Raw genomic sequence first — 19082 nt, forward strand, 5'->3', positions numbered from 1 at the left:
CATAAATGTCTTCCAGTATTCTGAAATCAGTATTTTGGTTTCTTTTCCAGAATACAGAACCAGTATTCTAATTCTGTAATCTTAATGAAACGGTCAGTGTTAATTTTAATAAAAATGTATAACAGTACTGTTTATTAGTGTACTGCTAAAAACTTAAGTACCAAACTGTAGTTTCAACTTACATTGTAAACTTTTGAGAAACTGGGGCATCTACTGCAGAAGACTTGGGGACTTGTAAATAATATTTACAAACAATATGAAGCAGGTTTAATGAAAAAAATTATTCAACCCATTGAGTAAAATTCTGAGATACAGGTCCATGCTAAATCATAGATCAAGCTCTTGAGGTTCTTAAGACCAATTTAAACAGAACTAATTTAATTTGTACAATGACCATCCATAAGTTAAAATGCAAAATTTCATAAAATCGTTCAATCTAGACTGAAGATGTCGTACATGACAATAAATGACAAAAAAATTTAAGAAACTTTAGACATATTATTTCCCACCTTTGAATAAAATCATCCAAATAGATAACCTAAGCGATACTGATGTAATGTAATCATTTAATGGTAAAGAACATATTTTTAAGTACATAAATAACAAAAAAGAAAAATATTTGTTTTCCTGCTTCTTTATGAAGGTTCAGATAAGACTATCAAAATGCATTTTTACTAAGTAAGGGACATTAAATTACATATATACAAAATATCATAATTTTTTTTTGATCCAATCTTAATATATTAAGCAAAACAAAAAAAAAATTAAGCTTATTATCTAAACGGAACAGAAAACAAGCATAACGAGAGTTTTATTATCTCCCTAATAATCGCAAAGCCTGGACAGATGTCCCTTGCTATTGTATCTTTCATTTATCAGACAGGTCATTATTTATTTCGTGGCGGTTATAGATTTTGGGTTTTAATTTATGGACGCAATTGGTTTTTGCATTCCTGTCCTTTAGACCGATGAGAAATAATCGAGTGGCGTTGATCGTGGGAGACTAGGCTCATACAGGCCTCATACTCCTGTTGTAATTCCCCTTCAGTCCATCCCCCAAAATCCTTTTGGCACTAGTAACTTTCAACCTAAAAGGAATACGCCTTTTGGGATTCAAGTGTTTGGAGGAAACAATGCTTTCAACCGTGAATGAAATATTCCAAATATATAAAGGAAAGCGAAAAATGAATGTAAAGCGATTAAAGAATTAGAACGAGAATGCGATAAAGAATCCAGAAACAAGAAAAAAGAAATCCCCAACCCTTAATGGAGTTTGAATAAGACTAAACACTATCTTAACTACTTAAGGAACATTAAATTATGAGAAAAAATTTATCCAGATTCTGAAAAAAAAGATTCAGATAGGAACCCATGGTGACCAAAACTTCCTTTCTTTCATGATTGTAACCAAATTAAAGAAGGATCTGTATTATTGACATCCTAGCCGCCTCTGCAACCACTACTTAGAAAACAATTACCAAAATTAAATCTTTCATATATTTTTACGAGTCTCTTAATCCTTTAATCACTAGTTTTAAATAATTTGGGGAAGACCATACTCCGCTAAGTTTTTTGAGAGAAAATTTATTATTTTTTTAATTAGTTGCAATTTTCACTTTTTTAAAAAAAATAAAGTTCAATACCCTGAAAATCATTTGGCTCTTCATCACTAGTATAGTTTACGATTTTATAATAATATAAGATGTATTACTTCATATACAATCATGATCATTATCCTTGTCATTCAAAAAATTATAATTTTGTAAAACGTTAAGTATAATTTCATTTATACATGAGTTTGGAAAGTATTCACCATTATTTTTGGGCTACTAACAAATAAATGGCAAACAATAAGCTTTATCACTTTAAATATACATGTCTGTGTGCACACACATGCAAGCATGCATGCACACACACGTTGCCCAATCTTAAGGGTCTGATTCAGACATCAAAATAAACAGAAAAGTTCTCACGAACAAACTTCCTATATTGCTTCAGAAATAAACTTTGAAATTCTTATGTTTGTATTTAGATTTTGTGGGGTTCATTCATATCATTTTACTCAGACTTGAATTCTTTCCAGGTTTTGTTTAAAATTTTTACGTATATATTACCCATATAAAAACGTTATTTTATACCAAACATAAAATAATGCGTTTTTCAATCAAAGTCATTTATTTTTACTCCTGATTTAATGAAAACTACTAAAAATACAGCTCTGGAACCTACTTCTTCTCAATTTTTCAGGTCAGACTTCACATGAAACCTCTTGTACAGATTTACTCCTTAATTTAGGTCCCAAGAGTTACTCTGGATTAATTTTATCAAAGGCGTAGAAATCAGGGTAAAATATTACACCAGCCAACTATTAAGGAAACATTTCTGAACTTACATTTATGAATTTTTTATTTTCACCAATGTAACGTTCCTGAAAGTTTTTTTATATTCTTCCTGAATCATTCTGTACATTGATTAATGTGTGTTAATAATTATAATTTTCAAAAACCAAATCCAACAAACTGGAACTCATTAAAACAAAATTCAATTCAAACTTTATTACTGATTTTTTTTTAGCCAAATACCATAAAATACACACTTGATTCTGAACAAATATTATTATTACTACCAATATCTGTAGTTTGTCAACAAAGTTACAACAGAAAAATTTAAAAAACTGACAAAGTATTACATAACGTTACTGGATATTAATAAAAATAATTAAAAGATTTGGAACTAAAAACAAAAAAAAGCAAAAAAAAAAATGTATTTCAGAGATAGGGAAGAAATATGAGAACAAATACTTTAAAAAATATTCATTTAATATATATATATATATATATATATATATATATATATATATATATATAAAACCTTAAAAATTTGCTTAAGGAAAGTTTTCTCTAAATCTAGCATTCTCTTCAGTAAAGGCTAAAATGCAAAAAAGGGAATTTAAAAAAAAATTTTTCTGCATTTTAGGACCAGGGTCTATATTTTAAAAAAATCTCTATATAAAAATAAAAACTTATCTACTAAATAAAACCAGAATACAAATAACAAGTATAGAAGTACTTGCGAATAAAATTGGACTTAAAATTTCTTACGAAAAGACTAAAATGATGGCTATAGATCCTTTAGTTATTAATTCTGTGAATATTAATGGAAACAAAGTAGAACTTTGTTTGAAAAATTTAAATATCTTGGAGAGATAATTACTTGTAATTGTAACGAAAAACAAAATTGGACCGAAAGACTTAATAAATTATTTAAAGCTCTACAAGTAACCAAAAATACTTACAACAAAAAATCGCTTTCGATTAACACTAAAATTAGACATTACAAAACTGCGGTTAAACCGGTGAATTACTTACGCAAGCGAGACTTTATTTAGATTAAATCAGAAAAATAGTACTGAACCTTTGCTTAAAGTTGAACGCAGGATTCTTAGAACCTGCATAAACGAAAAATATAAACACGAAAATCGGTACAGATTATTACCTAATAAATTTCTGTACGAAAACTTGGAATCCTTAATCGATACTATGAAAAAGAAGCGATTTTTTTTCAGCGCACACTCTTTAAGATTACCGCAGAATAGGATTACTAAGAGAATTATCGATAGATTTTGGTCTTTAAAAATCCGCCGTTATGGATCAAAGAAATTAAAGAAGACATGCGAGAATTAAATTTGACTTACGAAGATTTACTTAATAAATCCGAAAAATTAAAATTTTTTATTAAAGATCCGAATACCGACTTTTTAAGTAAGAACTTTTAATTATACAAAAAGGGTTTATTGAGAAGAGGATCGTAAAGCAAGATCATTAAGAATGACTAAATATTGGGAGAAACTTAAAGCTAAGAACTTAGCCAAAAGATCGGCAAAAACTCTTGAATTATTCTGACTAAAGTGGTCCTTTGCGGCCTTAAAAGTAAAAAAAAAATAAAAAATAAAAACTTACAAAAAATGTTTGAAAAGTATTTAAACTGAAGGGGGATAGAACAAAAGAACAAAAAGCAATTAAAGTTTTAAGAGGTGGGGATTGATTTTTTGAAAAAAAAATGTTTGTATTATTTATATTGCATTGTAGGTAAGAAATTCGCTTTAATAAAGTTTTCTCTAAAATGCCTCTGAAGAAAATTGAAATCAGTTTTTATGTGATACCCCCCACTCTCTTAAAAAAAAAATTAGAAAAAATTAATAAGATCAATGCCGCAGATATAGAAATATTTGAGCCAAATTTGAAGAAAGTCGGTTCAGTCAACCCTGAGGTTTAAGGTCAAAAGCGGTGTAATATACATACCTACACATATAATTTTTTGGTCTAGTATACTGAACTGGACCCTATAATGTAAAGGTCTCAAAAAAAATTAGATAAACTATTTTTAACATAATCACCATACTTCCCCTTTAACAAAGCTTCAGTGGGAATAAAAATTAAAAATATTTAAAAGGTTACATATAAACTTCTATTCTAGCAGATCTGTAATGGTAAGAATAAAAGATTTACGTAAAAAGCGATGGTAGTAGATGTACCATTATATAAATTTGTTACTTACAATGCATACATAAATAAACGAAAAAGATTTTTTTTAAAAATTAACCCTCACCTCTTAAAATTGAAATATTTGTTTTTTTATTCTTTGCTCTATTTCCGTTGAGTTAAAATTTTTTTTTAAATTATAAACCCTGGGAAAAAATGCAGAAAACTTTTTGTTTTCTTACTTTAGCCTTAATTGAAGAGAGTCTTAGATTTAGAGAAAGCTTTAATTACGCAAATTTCTTAAGAATAGAATAACCTATATATGAATATTTTACCATAATTTTTTATAAAATTTATTCCCGATCGTAAAAATATATATACTGTTTTTTGTTTTCAACTATTTTAATTTAAAGCTAGGAAGGTTACACAATACTTTGTCAGCTTTTTTTTCTATATCAAAAGCAATCGTTTTTAAATGTTTCATTATACAATTGACAGACTGATCAATGAATTAAAGAAAAAAATTAATTTAGGTTAACTTTATGTAATTAAACCGATAATTTTTTTATAACTTTGTGAACAAACTTCATAATAAAAAAAATTTGTTAATCTAAATAAATATTGTCACTAAAAATTACAATATTTTTTTATAGAGTAGAAGCATTGTTAAAAAAAAACTGTCACACTAAAAAAAGCCAGAAAAACAAAATGAAACTTTTATGTAAAAAATCACACAATCAGTAATTTATTTATTTAAATTTATTTACACAAACTTTAAATATTTATAAACTATAGAATACTTACACTGGATATGTAAAACTACTTCTACAAGTAAAACTGAAAAGTTTTTAAATAATTATAAAATATTAAGCTTGAAATAGTAAACATTATTCTGTATTTCTATACCGTGTAAATAATATATTACAAAAACTCTTTAAAAAAATTAAAAATAAGATTTATGATGATTTTTGTCTGCATTAATACTACAAAATTAAAACATATTATAGCAAGCACATACCGTACTCAAGGACCATAAAAAGTATGTTTAGAAAATAACTGAACATTTTTAATTATGCACCACCGGAGATATTTAATGACATGTGGTTGGCAGCATTGTTTTCTGTAAAACCTCCTCTATAACCACATTTTCTTGGATTATTGTTATCTCATTAAGTTTTGTCATTGTTATCAGAGTGCAACATGTTTAAGTGTTAGTAGCGATTTTTGTATGTGCGATTTTCAAGAGCAATAATACAACGTAAAATTTTCATGAAACTGGGGAAAGCTTTCACAAAAATATTTCAACTTTTAAAACATGCTTTCGGAAATGATGCTCTGAGTTGTATGCAATGTTACGAATAGTTTTTACGATTTAAAAGTAGTCACCGGTCAGCTGCAGATGACCCTCGACCAGGAAGGTCTTTGACTGCAACTGATGACACCCGTGTTCAGAAAACCAACGATCTGGTGCATGTAAATCACCGATTGACTGTCAGAGAACATGCAGAAGTTAACATCTCAACTGTATTATGCCGTGATTTGAATATGCATCAAGTTGTAGCAAAGTTTGTGTTCCTCATTTGATGATCAAAACAGCAGAAAGAATATTGGGTGGACATTTGTTGGCAACTTCTCGAACAAGCTGATGGCGATGAAACATTCATGCAAAGGATCATAATCGGAGATGAAAACTAGGTTTATAGCTATGACATCGAGAAAAAGTTCAATCATCACAATGAATTGACAAAGGATCTCCATGTCCCAAGAAAGGTCGTCAGTTTCGATCCACTGTCAAAGTGATGCTCTCCATTTTTTCGATTTTAATGGAAATCTGCATTTTGAATTCTTGCCCCAAGGTGAATCACTGAACCATGTGTACTATCAAGGTGTTTTACAATAATTATGTGAAAAATCCACAGAGACGAAAGTTGTGATACAACTCACTGTTCCTTTGCAACAACAACGTGCCTGCATACTCAGCTTTGTCAATATACAAAATCAGTTTTGTTCCAAAAATCAGATGACCTCCCACAGCCTCCCTACTCACCGTATCTGGCTCCTTGTGATTTTTTCTTATTTCCGAAATTAAAGTCGGTGATGAAAGGATGCCATTTTGAGACTATTGATGTGATTAAAGCAAATTCGTGATGGGCCTTAAAAGCCATTTTAAACGAAAATATCCAGGACTGCTTCGTGAAGTGGAAACATTGCTGAGAAAAGTGTGTAGAAGGGGAGAACTTTTAAGGGAACAAGGAGAAATAATCTGTAAAATTAATAATAAAATAAAAAAATAAACTTTGATTATTTTCTGAGCAGACCCTGTATAATTTGCCAGGTGATTGCCTTTTACTGGGTCATTGAAAAAATCTAATTTCACCATTTTAACGACAAACTTTCTCCGAGTAAAATGTATAAAACAAAACTTTCTAAACGTTTTTCAGTTTTCTTTATTTGGAATGAAAATTGAAAAAACTCTGATTTTAGAATATTTTCTTAAAAATTTGAAAAATTGAAAGTTAGATATACCGATTAAAGTGTGAAATTTTAACATGTTGTTTATCTGCTAGTACCGATTCGATTAAACAATTTTTAAAATGTATATGATGGTTTCTGTAAAAAAAACCTGCATTCCAGGATCTGATGAACGTTTTATAAATTTGAATAAAACAATTCAAAATCGAAATAAAACAACGAATGTAGATTTGGGATTATTTTGTACAAATTAAAAAAAGGGTATACATGTATTATAAAAGGTGTTCTCTTATTCAAGACTAACATCCTGCTACAAGTAGTAAAATTTTTTTTTTCTTACAGTATAACCTTGTCAAATATTTAATAACCAATGAAAATACTTTTATTAATAAGAAAATTAAAATTTAATCCATCGTGATTCTGAATTATACTAAAAAATATCCTGTTTGAATTTGTGAAAGTTGGTAGATTGGTTGCAAAGTTACAACATTTCCGAACAACCATGATCTGTTAAATTGAGTTTCCCTGATATATGCTAAAGTTAACCTTCAACCTACAACAAATACTCTGTTTGAATTTTGAAAATCAGACGATTATTTGGAGAGATATTATAAGAGCACCTCATTGCACATCCCTAAAAAATCAACCAGGGGCACCCTGTTTGTTACAGTTGATGGTGATGATTGACCTAGCCTTGCACGAGATGCTCGCATCAACTCACCTCTCACCTCACATGCAGTTCCCACAGGAAGCTAATTAAACAAAATTTATTTAATATTATTTCATCCTATTTAATTCCTTTATTTTTATAATATTATTCGTTTGACTGATTTGAATCATTCACTTTAAATCCAGTTAACACAGTGACAGACTCACAGTTTACAGTTCATTAATTAAATTCATTAACGTTTGTGCTTCAACCGACAAATCCCCACTAGTACATATACATTTATATAAATACACTATATATATATATATTTATATAGCCTATGACACTCCTGGAACCGTAGGGATTCCAACATGATGTCATACATCTAAATCAGTTCAACCGTTGAACTGCTACGGTCAAACAAATGTACATACACCCTAAAAACATTACATTCCTTTCTGGGCGGCCATGTATAAAGTACCACTAATTCATAAATATTTGAAATAAGTAATCCTAAAAAAAAAAAAAAAACAGCTGTAAATATTATGAAAAGAAAAATTGGAATCAAACACTTTGTTCTACAATCAACACCTTATTACTGTAACATATTTAGGCTATTCAATAAAATTTTACTTATTGTTATGAAAAACTTATTATTTATTTTTTGTAAGTAATTTACAATCTTTCTAATTATATACAGAATATTTCTTACTTGTAATCAAATTTAATTATCTCTCACTGGAGTAGCCAACTTATTCTTTGTCATTCATTTGTTTCAACAAATGTTTAAACAAGTTAATAATTTTATACAAATTAAAGCTATATATTTACACTGCAAATATATACACTCCGAAATCTTCAGAAATTTCATAAAGTTGAAGGTTCAAATCCTAGTAAAGGTTAATTGTTTTTATATGAATTTGAATAGTAGATAGTGGATACCGGTACACTTTGGTAGTTAGGGTTCAATTAACCACACGTTTTAGGAATGGTCGGCTTGAGTCTATAAACAATTACACCTCATTTATATATCATGTATTATCATCCTCATATCATCTGTCAGGTTAAAGTTAAACAAGAGAACTGCTGTTTCATGTGAGCCTTTTCAATTCATTAAAAAGTTTCAAATCTATATCCATTATGTATCTCTGTCGTCGTATTTAAACTTAAAATTTTTATATTCAAATTTGTGTTGTACTGATAAGTCTAATGACACCAATTTTATTATGCACAAAGTCCATCGATTCTCAGAATAGGCTTAAAGAAAGTGGATATTTTAAAAAACTTGTACTCAGCAAAGTGATAAACAACATGTCAGAATGTGAATATTTTACCTTTAATCAAATTTAATTATCCCTCATTAGAGTAGCCAACTAATTCTTTGTCATTCATATGTTTCTACAAATTTGTTGACAAATTAAGAATTTTATACATTGCAGCTATATATTTGCATTGAAAATATATATACTCTGAAAATTTCAAAAATTTACAACTATAAAATTGCTGTAATTTCATATATTTTGTCTATTTTCACACCGATGAAGAGAACAAAAAAAATGCAAACATACTCCACCAACTTACCAGTTCAGTAGATCCTAGATTTATAAAAAACTCATTATAACAATCAACTTATCATGAGCCTCTTAATTTATTTAATGAAGTTAAATGATGATTAACAAAGTGAAAAAAAAAAAAGGAAGATCTATCTATTTATACATGAAATACTGAATTAGAGTAATTTTTTTTTTCTTTTTTGATGATATGTTTCTTGATGTAAACAAATTCACCTCTTCTTCATCCGACTGATGCTTTTGTACATTCAAATAATTTGTTAATTATTTTAGTCGCTGTATTTTATAATAGCGATCTGATATAATTCTAACATGAATATAATTTATTGATAGGATAAATTTTTTTTAACATATTTTTTTATGTTACCTAACCTGCTTAGCGATTTAAGTATTTTTATTACCATATCTATCACATCAAATAAGTCAAAGTTTTTGTCGTTTAAATTTTGCTCGGTGTCGTTATTCATTTATTTCTTCAATATTTGTTGTCAAAATTACTTATTTTTTCAATGAAGTGAAAGGAATAATTACGATAGTTAATGAAAGCAAAGAGGAAAATCACTTCTTTAAGACAAGTGAATATTTTAGAAAAAAACACTGAAATCTTAAACAGCATCGCTGATTACTAATGACGGTAAAGGTGATTACAAACATTTTATAATAAAATTTGCTTTATCATTGCAAAAGTTTATATTAAAACATAAATTTAAAACAGAAAAGATTCACTAACAAAATACATCTAGTTCTTATAGCGAATAAATAAACAGCTATTTCTATAAATGCATTCTCAATACTTTAAATTTTAAAGAGATAAAATTTGTTTCTTTAAACATTAAAGTAACAGCAAGATAAAATTGTGAAATCAAAGAAGTATATATAAGTAAATATGTAATTATTGTGATCGATACATAATAGTACATTACATAGATCACCTCAGAACTCAAGAGGCGGATAGATATACGTTTCAACAGGTAAAAAAAAAAAAAAGAATAGACTGCCCAAGAATTATCCCAGATGGATTAATGGAAAATCTTGATCGAGCAAACAACACAGAATATGCAATTAATTTTTTAAAATAAAAATTAATTGCAGTGGCAGCTCATGTACAGGCACTGTGGAATTGCAGCACTCCCTATTTCCACTTGATATTGTCGATATCATTCAACATAATCAGTCCCTTTTTTCTTTACACTTGTACAATATATAATCCTTAAGCTTAATGTCAGTAGCCATCTTATGAAAAAGATGCAAAAATCTTTGTTAGAAACTGTGTGCTTCACAGTTCCAGCGGTGTGGTGTTTGGATGTTGTGCGCATGCGCACATAGGAAGCTGCACATGAGGCTACGAGGGAGAGAGAACACTTTCGCTCCCGATGTACCAACCCTGGCATGCTGGTGGAAGGTAGTTTTTTTTTTACTCCGCATATGTACGGAACGTTCCCTTTTCTAGTTTAGTCTGTGGAAGGAATATGAAAGCGGTTTAGTTGTTTTTTCAGTAGCAATCAGAAGATGGTGGAAAGCAAGGGCTCTTTGATTGCCAAATCTGCCGAAAAACTCGCCAAAAATTTAAATTAGCACCACTGGACTATAGTGTTTTTAAGTAGATATTTTATTAAGTTATTATCTAATAATACTGAAAAATATTATCAATATTGACACTTTATTATTTATTCAGTTAAACCGAATACGGTTTTTAAGAACAATGCACTTAAAAACGTGTAAAATAATCTTGAATGTGATAAAGTATAAAATTAGATTATTATCCTGCTTCCAGCAATTCTATTTGATCCATTATTTTTTTTTTTGATTCTTTTATTTCACAGAAAACTTTAACTAATTTTAACTTTTGGCATTGAAAAGGACCAGAAAAAACTTTCTAAAGTAGTACCCCCACTAATTTTAGCTACAAGCCGCCACTGATTACATATAATTAATTATATAAAATTTAAACATTATATGGAAATAATACTAATAGTAAAAATAACTACAAAATAATGAAAATTGTTTGAATACATATTGATGGGGATGTAGAAAATTTTACGGTTTTAACTTTAAATAGAAGTTTTTAATTAATATCATTTAAAAATTCATAAGCAAATTATGCGACTGAATAAACAATGAAAAAAAAGTGATGTAATATGAACAAAAAATATCTCTATTAAGATTATGCACAATCATGTATGTACACCATCGAATAAGAACAAATATGTCTAGTTTTAACATTGTATAAGGTCACAAAACTTATGAAAGATAAGAAATATAGAAAGATGCATCAATATAAAATTATAGAAAGTGAAAACTACCAAGCCTAATTGGGATTTGAACCCAGGACCAAGCGGATGAAAGACAGTGCTACCACTCCAATATGGAGATCAGCAAAGTAGTATAATTTAATCTAAAAATAAAATCTCTGAAAACAAATCATCTGTAATCAAGTTTACAAATTACGGTTGTGTGATGCAAACGCTCGATTTGCAACCACTTACCAGTAATCAGTTACATAGTTATACCAGAAATTACCATAATCAGGCATATTTATTAAAATAATAATAAAAAAACAAACAAATCCTTCACAAATTTGTAACGATTTAATTTAGACTAATGAAGGACAACTTAACATTATAGATGAAAGAAATCCACACGGGAATCAAGCATAGATTTTGTTAAGTTAATGAGACACTTTTATTATTATTTTTCCCAACACCTAATTAAATCATAATGATAGCAACTACATGACAAATTATATGTAAAAAAAGTTGAATAAAACTAAAAAAAAAAAAAATAAAACAACATTCTTTTCTAAAATTAAAATTATCCCTCATCTTTGATTTATTACTACAATCTCAAAAATAATTCAATCATGTATCTTAATGACAAAGATGAAATGAAAGATAAAAAAAAATGTACCAATGTACCAGACCCTTGATGGGAATGAAAAGCAAGACCAGCTGATTTTGAAGCGAACATTGATTATTATCCATTCTAAAAAAGGCAAAGAAACATCACAAAAGCTTTTTAAGCGATAAAACTTATATAGAAAATAACAATTACCAGACCTCTAACCTCAACTTGCTCAAAATTTAATGTAGTGATGATGCACATATTGATATTATTTCCATACAGCCTGGTAAAATGGGCTAAAAAAACTGCACTAACGCTACTAAAGAAAACACATTTTTATTCACATGCATTTACCAAAACAGTCACGACATATGTAATGCTATCCTTTAAAAAACTTAAAATAAAAACAAATCCAAGAAAAGTCTTATCTCTATTCTATGAGAGGTTATCCAGAAAGTAAGTTCTTAAGGGATATTAAAAAAATTTAACAACATACTCAGATAAAATATTTTTATCGATCTTTGAAGTAAAAATTTTACTATATTTTACCAACACAGATCTTGTCATTATTGAGGAGCTTTTATAGCAGGGTATCAAAGCGGTAACCTGTAATGCAAGCCACATATTCATGAATTCTTTAACTTTGTCGTGGAACCGACAGTCAGTCAGGAAGGTACAAGTGATAGCTTATCACTTGCACTTGGTACAAGGTCCTGGCTATATGAAGAATGAACAAACCGTCCCCAGCCAAGTCACGGGCAGATGCGCATTATGGTGGTGGCATATGGATGACTCAACACAACAAACCATATCTCGGGTTATCAAACCATATCACATCACTTGTTTTGGATCATACGATGCTAGATTTTCAATGATTTGCAATATACATCATATTGATTGAGCGGCATCACGGCAAGAAGTCTATAAGCAAAACTCTGTTTTTGTCTCCATTGCATGATCTTCCAAATGGAAAAAAATTGGCTTTTTTTTGTCTTTCTGGGTGATGAAGTGCGTTACCATTTCACAGATTTAGTCTTTTGTGCAGGCTATACACGTTAACTTCCAGGCTTTCATCCCCAGAGACTGTATGGTTCATGAAGTCACTGGCTTGTTCTCTATGAGAGTCAAGAATTACAACATGCAGCCCTACTGTTTCATTTTATGATTTTCTGTAAAATCTTTGGCATCCAACACATACCCGATTTCCAATTACTCGATTTCTCAGACACGACTTTCAGCAAACGAAAAAGTGAAATTTCTATGAAATGCACAAAAAGGTTAAGATTATGAATCATTTGTTCTCTTTAATTTTGTCATCGATTACACATACCAAATCATCACTACTCAAAGATGATTACTCCTCCTTTCATCATGACATCCTTCATTAAATAACTGCATCCATCTCTACACCGTGGAATCACTCATTGCATTTTCTCTATTGACCCCAAATCTGATGGTGACTTTCAACCGAAATTAATAAAATAAGAATTAATCAAATCAAATTATATTCACGGCAGTGTCCTGATTTTCATATACGTTATATACACATACACATTATAAAGTTGAATAACAATGGAATCAATTCCTTTCGAACAAATCAGGCGACATAGAAAGTACACACTGAATTAAGATCGTAGCACCCAGCAGTAACAATATATAGAAATGCAACTTACTTTCTGGATATACTTCATATTTAGTGGTTGTGACATTTTGGAAAACCAGACATGTAATTAAGTTAGAATAATACACCGAGTACCAAGTAGCTTTGATGATAATTATACCAAGAACCAGTAATTATATTTTTATCGAGTTTGAAATTTCATTCAAAAACATCAAGAGACCTGTCTGTCGTACCTGAAAAAATTTGCCCTCTGGGAAAAATTCAAAACCTCGGCTCATCAGCTGTTAAAATTATACTAACAGTGTTTTGGGACTATAAGGCCCAATTTATTATAATTATTTGAAAGAACAATGTACAATCGACAGTGAGTACTGTTGTGACATGATAGATAATAAATCAAAATGTGGAATTAGGAGAAAATATCCTGGTTTCTCCCAAAAGGTGTAATTCTTATGCATGAAAATACCAGTCTCCATACTAATTGAAAGAATTAGAAGCTACTCAAAGTTAGGTTGGGATGTGTTATCACATACACCTTACAGTCCTGATCTCGTACCATCAAGGTTTTGGTTTGTTTGGTCCTTTTTAAAGTTTTATGTGTTTTTAAGTTTTTATGTGGTATCAAGTTTGGCAACAATGAATGCGGTAAAAGAATAAACCAAAAAGAACAATTTTTTGCAATTGGAATAAGAAAGATAAAAAGTGCCTAAATGCAGGCAGGATTATGTTCAAAACTAGCGTCACTGAATAAATAACTTTTCTACCGTCAATCGTTTCTTTAATTATTGAATAATCTCATAAACGATATTTTGCTCAACAAAAGTCAAAGATATAAGAAATATATTAGAACAATAAGAAAGATAAAAGGCAATCGGCTAGGAAAAATACTCAGAAGGTTTATAGAAAGAAAAAAAAATGGTAAAAGAATACTTAGCTAGAAACAAAAGTGGAGTAAGAAAATTTTGAGTAAACAATTTTGAAAAAAAACAAAAATTTAAAGATTTGAAAAAGAGCAGCACAGGACAGAGAAAAATGTTGAATTTAGACTGATTTTCAAACAGATTTTTTGTCGATAATATTAAATAAAGGTGTTCTAAAAAGGATGAAGCCATAACAATAAGGGTATACACAATGAAAGGAAAATAATTTCAGAACATATTTTACAAGTAAAAATAAAGAAAAAGTTCATATAAACATGGATGCAGGAATGCCTCTTTTTCAAATTAGAGCTTGCAAATGCCTTAGTTCTATTTAAAGCTTAAAATTAAACCATTACAACTTAAAATGTAAATGTAATAGATTTTGGTTTAAAAACTTGAATAAAACAGGTCTGTCATAACTCTATCTATAGAGATTTTTGAAAAATGAACCACTATACAAATTGGAAAATTGTAGGTTTGATGCACAATAATTTTGTTTAATTGATGGTAAACAAATAAAATTTTTAAAGAATTTTATTATGAGAAAATATATTTTAGCAACATCACTGAAAATGAAGAGTTTAAGAAATTTTTAAATCCCAACAAGAATCATTTCTGTAGCGGAAAATATCTAGAAACAAAATCAATTTATTACAAATATATAAATAAAGAAATTAAATAAAATGATAGTTTAATATTACTGTTTAAATTTCATTTACATTACACAATGAAACAGTAAATATTTCTTGAAATATTAACAAACAAAAATTCATTAATCGGAAATAATTTTGAAAATAAATAAATTGAAAAGTTCTTTTATTTTGTAAGTTGGTAATATTAATAGCTTATCAACAATTGAAATCTGAATGTAGCATTTAAATGGTTTGTATACTTTCAAAATTGAAAAAAATTTGAAGTATCATTTTCTTAAAACATCTTTTCAGTTTTTTAATTAAGAATATACGGGCCTAAAAACTAAACGAAACTTTTGCTCTTTAATCTAAAAGTCAATGGCTTCATTTTACCGTCGCAAAATAAAATAGGGCAAAATCAATTTTAAGTTTTCATTCAAAAATAAATCGTTTCCTAAAACATATTTATATGATTTTTTTCTTTATTTTCACTTGTAGAACATAATCTGCTGAAATTTTCTTCATAGCATAAAAAATTGTCTAGTTTTTTTAAATGGTACTGAATTCTTTGACTTTTATAAGAAATAATAGGAATATAAGATTGAGGGGATCAAAAAATATCCTGTGAAAACTGTAGTTACTAAGCCACAGGATATGTATTATATATGATATAACCAGAGATCTGGGTGAGCAGAGGTTCGTAGATGCAACGAGGGCCCAGAGTACGAAATATTGTATTAATGAATTCAAGAAACAATTTAGAGTAGTTTTCGAAGCAGGAAAATGAGAGAACAACAATGCGCATTACATTACATAGCTGAATGCGTAAGGCAGCTTAGAGCTGCTTTTACTGAAAAAGAACTAGTTTTTTCGTGCTACACCAGGCATGTAAGATTAGAGACTTTCTAAGAATTAGCCAATGCTTCAAGTGCTCAGGCCTTGGACACGTGGCGAAGAATTGTAAGGAGAAAGAGTTTTGTTCTTTCTGTTCTAAGGAAGGCCACTTCATGAAGGACTACCCTTGAAAGGGACCTAAGCGTGCAAGGGAACTTACTGATCAGCAGAATTGGAATTTAGAATTGTATTACAGACAGTCCCATAGGCCAGATATGAGGGCTCCTTTAAGGTTTTTTCTTCTCCTTAAAGCCTATGGGGAATCTGTTTAAGGTAGGATGGCCCACAGTTTAAACATAAAGATGTAGCGTTACATTTTTTAAAATTGTAATTGTTTACAGGACATACGGTAATAATGAAATTAAGTAGGTGATTGATAGAACGAATACAAGGCCAGTAATGATGGCGAATTACACTGAAAAAATATGACTGGGTCAGTATTTGTGTATTGACTCGAGCAGCACCATCCAAAGAAACCAGAGGCTTCAGCTAAGGGGGGACATCTATGCCCAGCAAGTGCAGCTACACAATAAAGTCCAAGGGCATTTTGAGGACTGCAGGTAAAGCCACTCAGGGCTAGAAACTGCAGGTGGTGGGCTACCAGAATATCCCGATGTGGGTGTTACACAAAACATTTTTCAATAAAGCAGTATAAGATTATTACCTCAATATTCAACAATTTTTTATGTATGAGATAATATAAATTAAACATTTTATTATGTCTGAGTAAGAGAGAGCCCTGATTGTAATCACTGATCTTAGAAAATGTATTTTAATTGATGAAATTAATTTATAAATTTTACCATAACCAACACTAGAATGATACCCTTTATCCATTAAAGCAGTTAACTCATTTGACAAAATGCTCAATTGTTAAACCAATTTTTAATTCTTACCAAGATTAATACTGCAAAAACATAACGTCCATGTGTCACTTTTAAAACAGTTTTGGTTATTTCTTCAGTACTATATTTATAATCATGAAAAAAGAATAAAAAAAAATGAAAAACAACTACAAATCAAAAAATAAAAATATATATAAGAAAAAACAAGATGCATTTTCAAAAAACAAAAAATAAACAACTATACAATATTTGGTGATAAAAAGATAAATAACCCTAATTTTGATTTATTTAATATTAACATATTTCCTTAACTGTAATCATTCATTTAGTTAAAATTAATTTCATTTACTGTTCTTTTAAACATCTTTGTTCAAAGTTCAGAAAACAATAGTGTAATCGCTAAATGGAGTCACCAATATAAGAGGAAATATTACGTAATTTAATTGAAAAAATCAATAATTGGTACTTGTAATAAATTATAGAGATCATTTTTATATTCCTGTATCTTCACTAGGAGCAGTCACCAAGTTTCAGTCAAATAATTTTGTTGTTGGCACTCATTACGGTTGATTAAGTATTGTGATTTTAAAGCCAAAACCGCATGGGAAATTAAAGCTGAACTGGATAAATATTATAGCGAGTCAGCACAATTGACTTAAAACAATTGAGCTGACTCACTGAACAGCAGTTTTGTATTTTCAGAGTAATTATATGAGCACAAATGTCTCTAAACAATGCGGATTGCCTGTTGAGGTTGCAATTATAGATAATATTGACAAAAAAATCCAAGATAGATAATGAATGATAGAATACTGAAAGCAAAGCTCTCAAATAAACAGGTATTTATATGAGTATTTACTTATGCAAAAACTGAATGCAAGATGAGTGCCACATTTTCTTACAATCAATCAAATTCTTGAATGAGTAAACATTTCTAAGCTAAGTTGGAGGCTATATCTACATAATTATCAGTTTCATAACAGTTTAGAAGATTTGGATATATCATGACCGATCTGAAACCTGGATTATAGTCGATAAAGTTGCTCAAAAAAAGATAAAAATGATTTCATCAGCAGAAAGGTGAACTTTTGGGATGATTATTGTGTAATCTTCATCAACTTTACCTAAAGAAGGGTAAAGCGATCAGGCAATACTATATAAATCTTTGATGGGTCATCTAAATGCCGAAATAAAGAAAACATGACTACATTTGATGAAAAAAAATATTCTTTTTCACTAATTTACTAGCTTGCTTTGTGATTTCAATAGTAAAATTTTTCAAATAATATTACAAAATTCTTCCACAACCTCCTCATTTAGAAATACCGCTACTGAATTACGTAATTCCAGATATGAAAAAGTGTTTGCTGGAATGATGTTTATGTGAAATGATAAAGTTTTTCTGAAACATCAGCCTTTCCTAAGGACTTGTGTAAAAATCATACTATGAAAACTGGACTGAAAAATTTGAGCATCAAGAAAAGAGATTTCACTGAAAAATAAAAATGATTCATTCTTTCAGGAAAATTGTGTCTTCTTTATTTCTGTACAAAATCAAACACTTGTTGTATCTCTACGTGCTAAACATTGGAGTTTCAATTAGATAATGCTTATTACAGAGACTATTGGACTTTTTATTTTAAAATAGAAAAAATACATAAAAGCATATTAACTAATCAAAACAAAATTAATTTTCAATTAATGTACAGACCGACTCTTGAATTTCCAAACATGTTCTACAATGTAAATCGATTGCAGCACACTGCTGCAATCGATTTACAGCCATTGCACTGATGGTACTTTAATACTTTTACAGTAAAAATTGAAGTTCATTAAATTTTACTTATTAATAAAATTAAGTAAAGTTTTAAAAAAATATTAACTTAAGATAAGTGCAATCTATTTATTCAGAATAAATCTTTTTTTTTTTTAATTATGGGGAAAACTCCTTTTTGTTTAACTGAAGAATTTTTTTGAGGAAAAATACCCTCGTTTAAATCTCATTTTTTTAACCATAAACTCCCAAGTTTTAATTCAACCGTTCAGGAGCTCACCTTACCTGTCCAGTTGAAGCTATTGACAATAAATAACACCATAAAATATATTTTTCATAAAGTGAAGCTTGCATAGATTTTCACGAACGGTAGTGAATTAAT

General features: G+C 29.2%; 1 protein-coding gene across 3 annotated transcripts in view; it reads right to left on the reverse strand.

The window, feature by feature from the left end:
* The window catches only part of Ac78C (adenylyl cyclase 78C), a 686763-nt gene that overhangs the window by 4849 nt on the left and 662832 nt on the right, over nucleotides 1-19082 (reverse strand). Inside the window, exon 26 of one of the 3 annotated variants that reach the window (XR_012758616.1) lies at nucleotides 16978-17047. The exons of the other annotated variants lie outside the window; for them this stretch is intronic. The gene's annotated coding sequence lies outside the window, so the exon portion shown is untranslated. The remainder of the gene's footprint in view (nucleotides 1-16977; nucleotides 17048-19082) is intronic. 3 annotated transcript variants of the gene reach the window in all.

Source organism: Lycorma delicatula, chromosome 12 (genome assembly GCF_047948215.1).
Source record: "Lycorma delicatula isolate Av1 chromosome 12, ASM4794821v1, whole genome shotgun sequence".
Classification (NCBI taxonomy): Eukaryota; Metazoa; Arthropoda; class Insecta; order Hemiptera; family Fulgoridae; genus Lycorma; species Lycorma delicatula.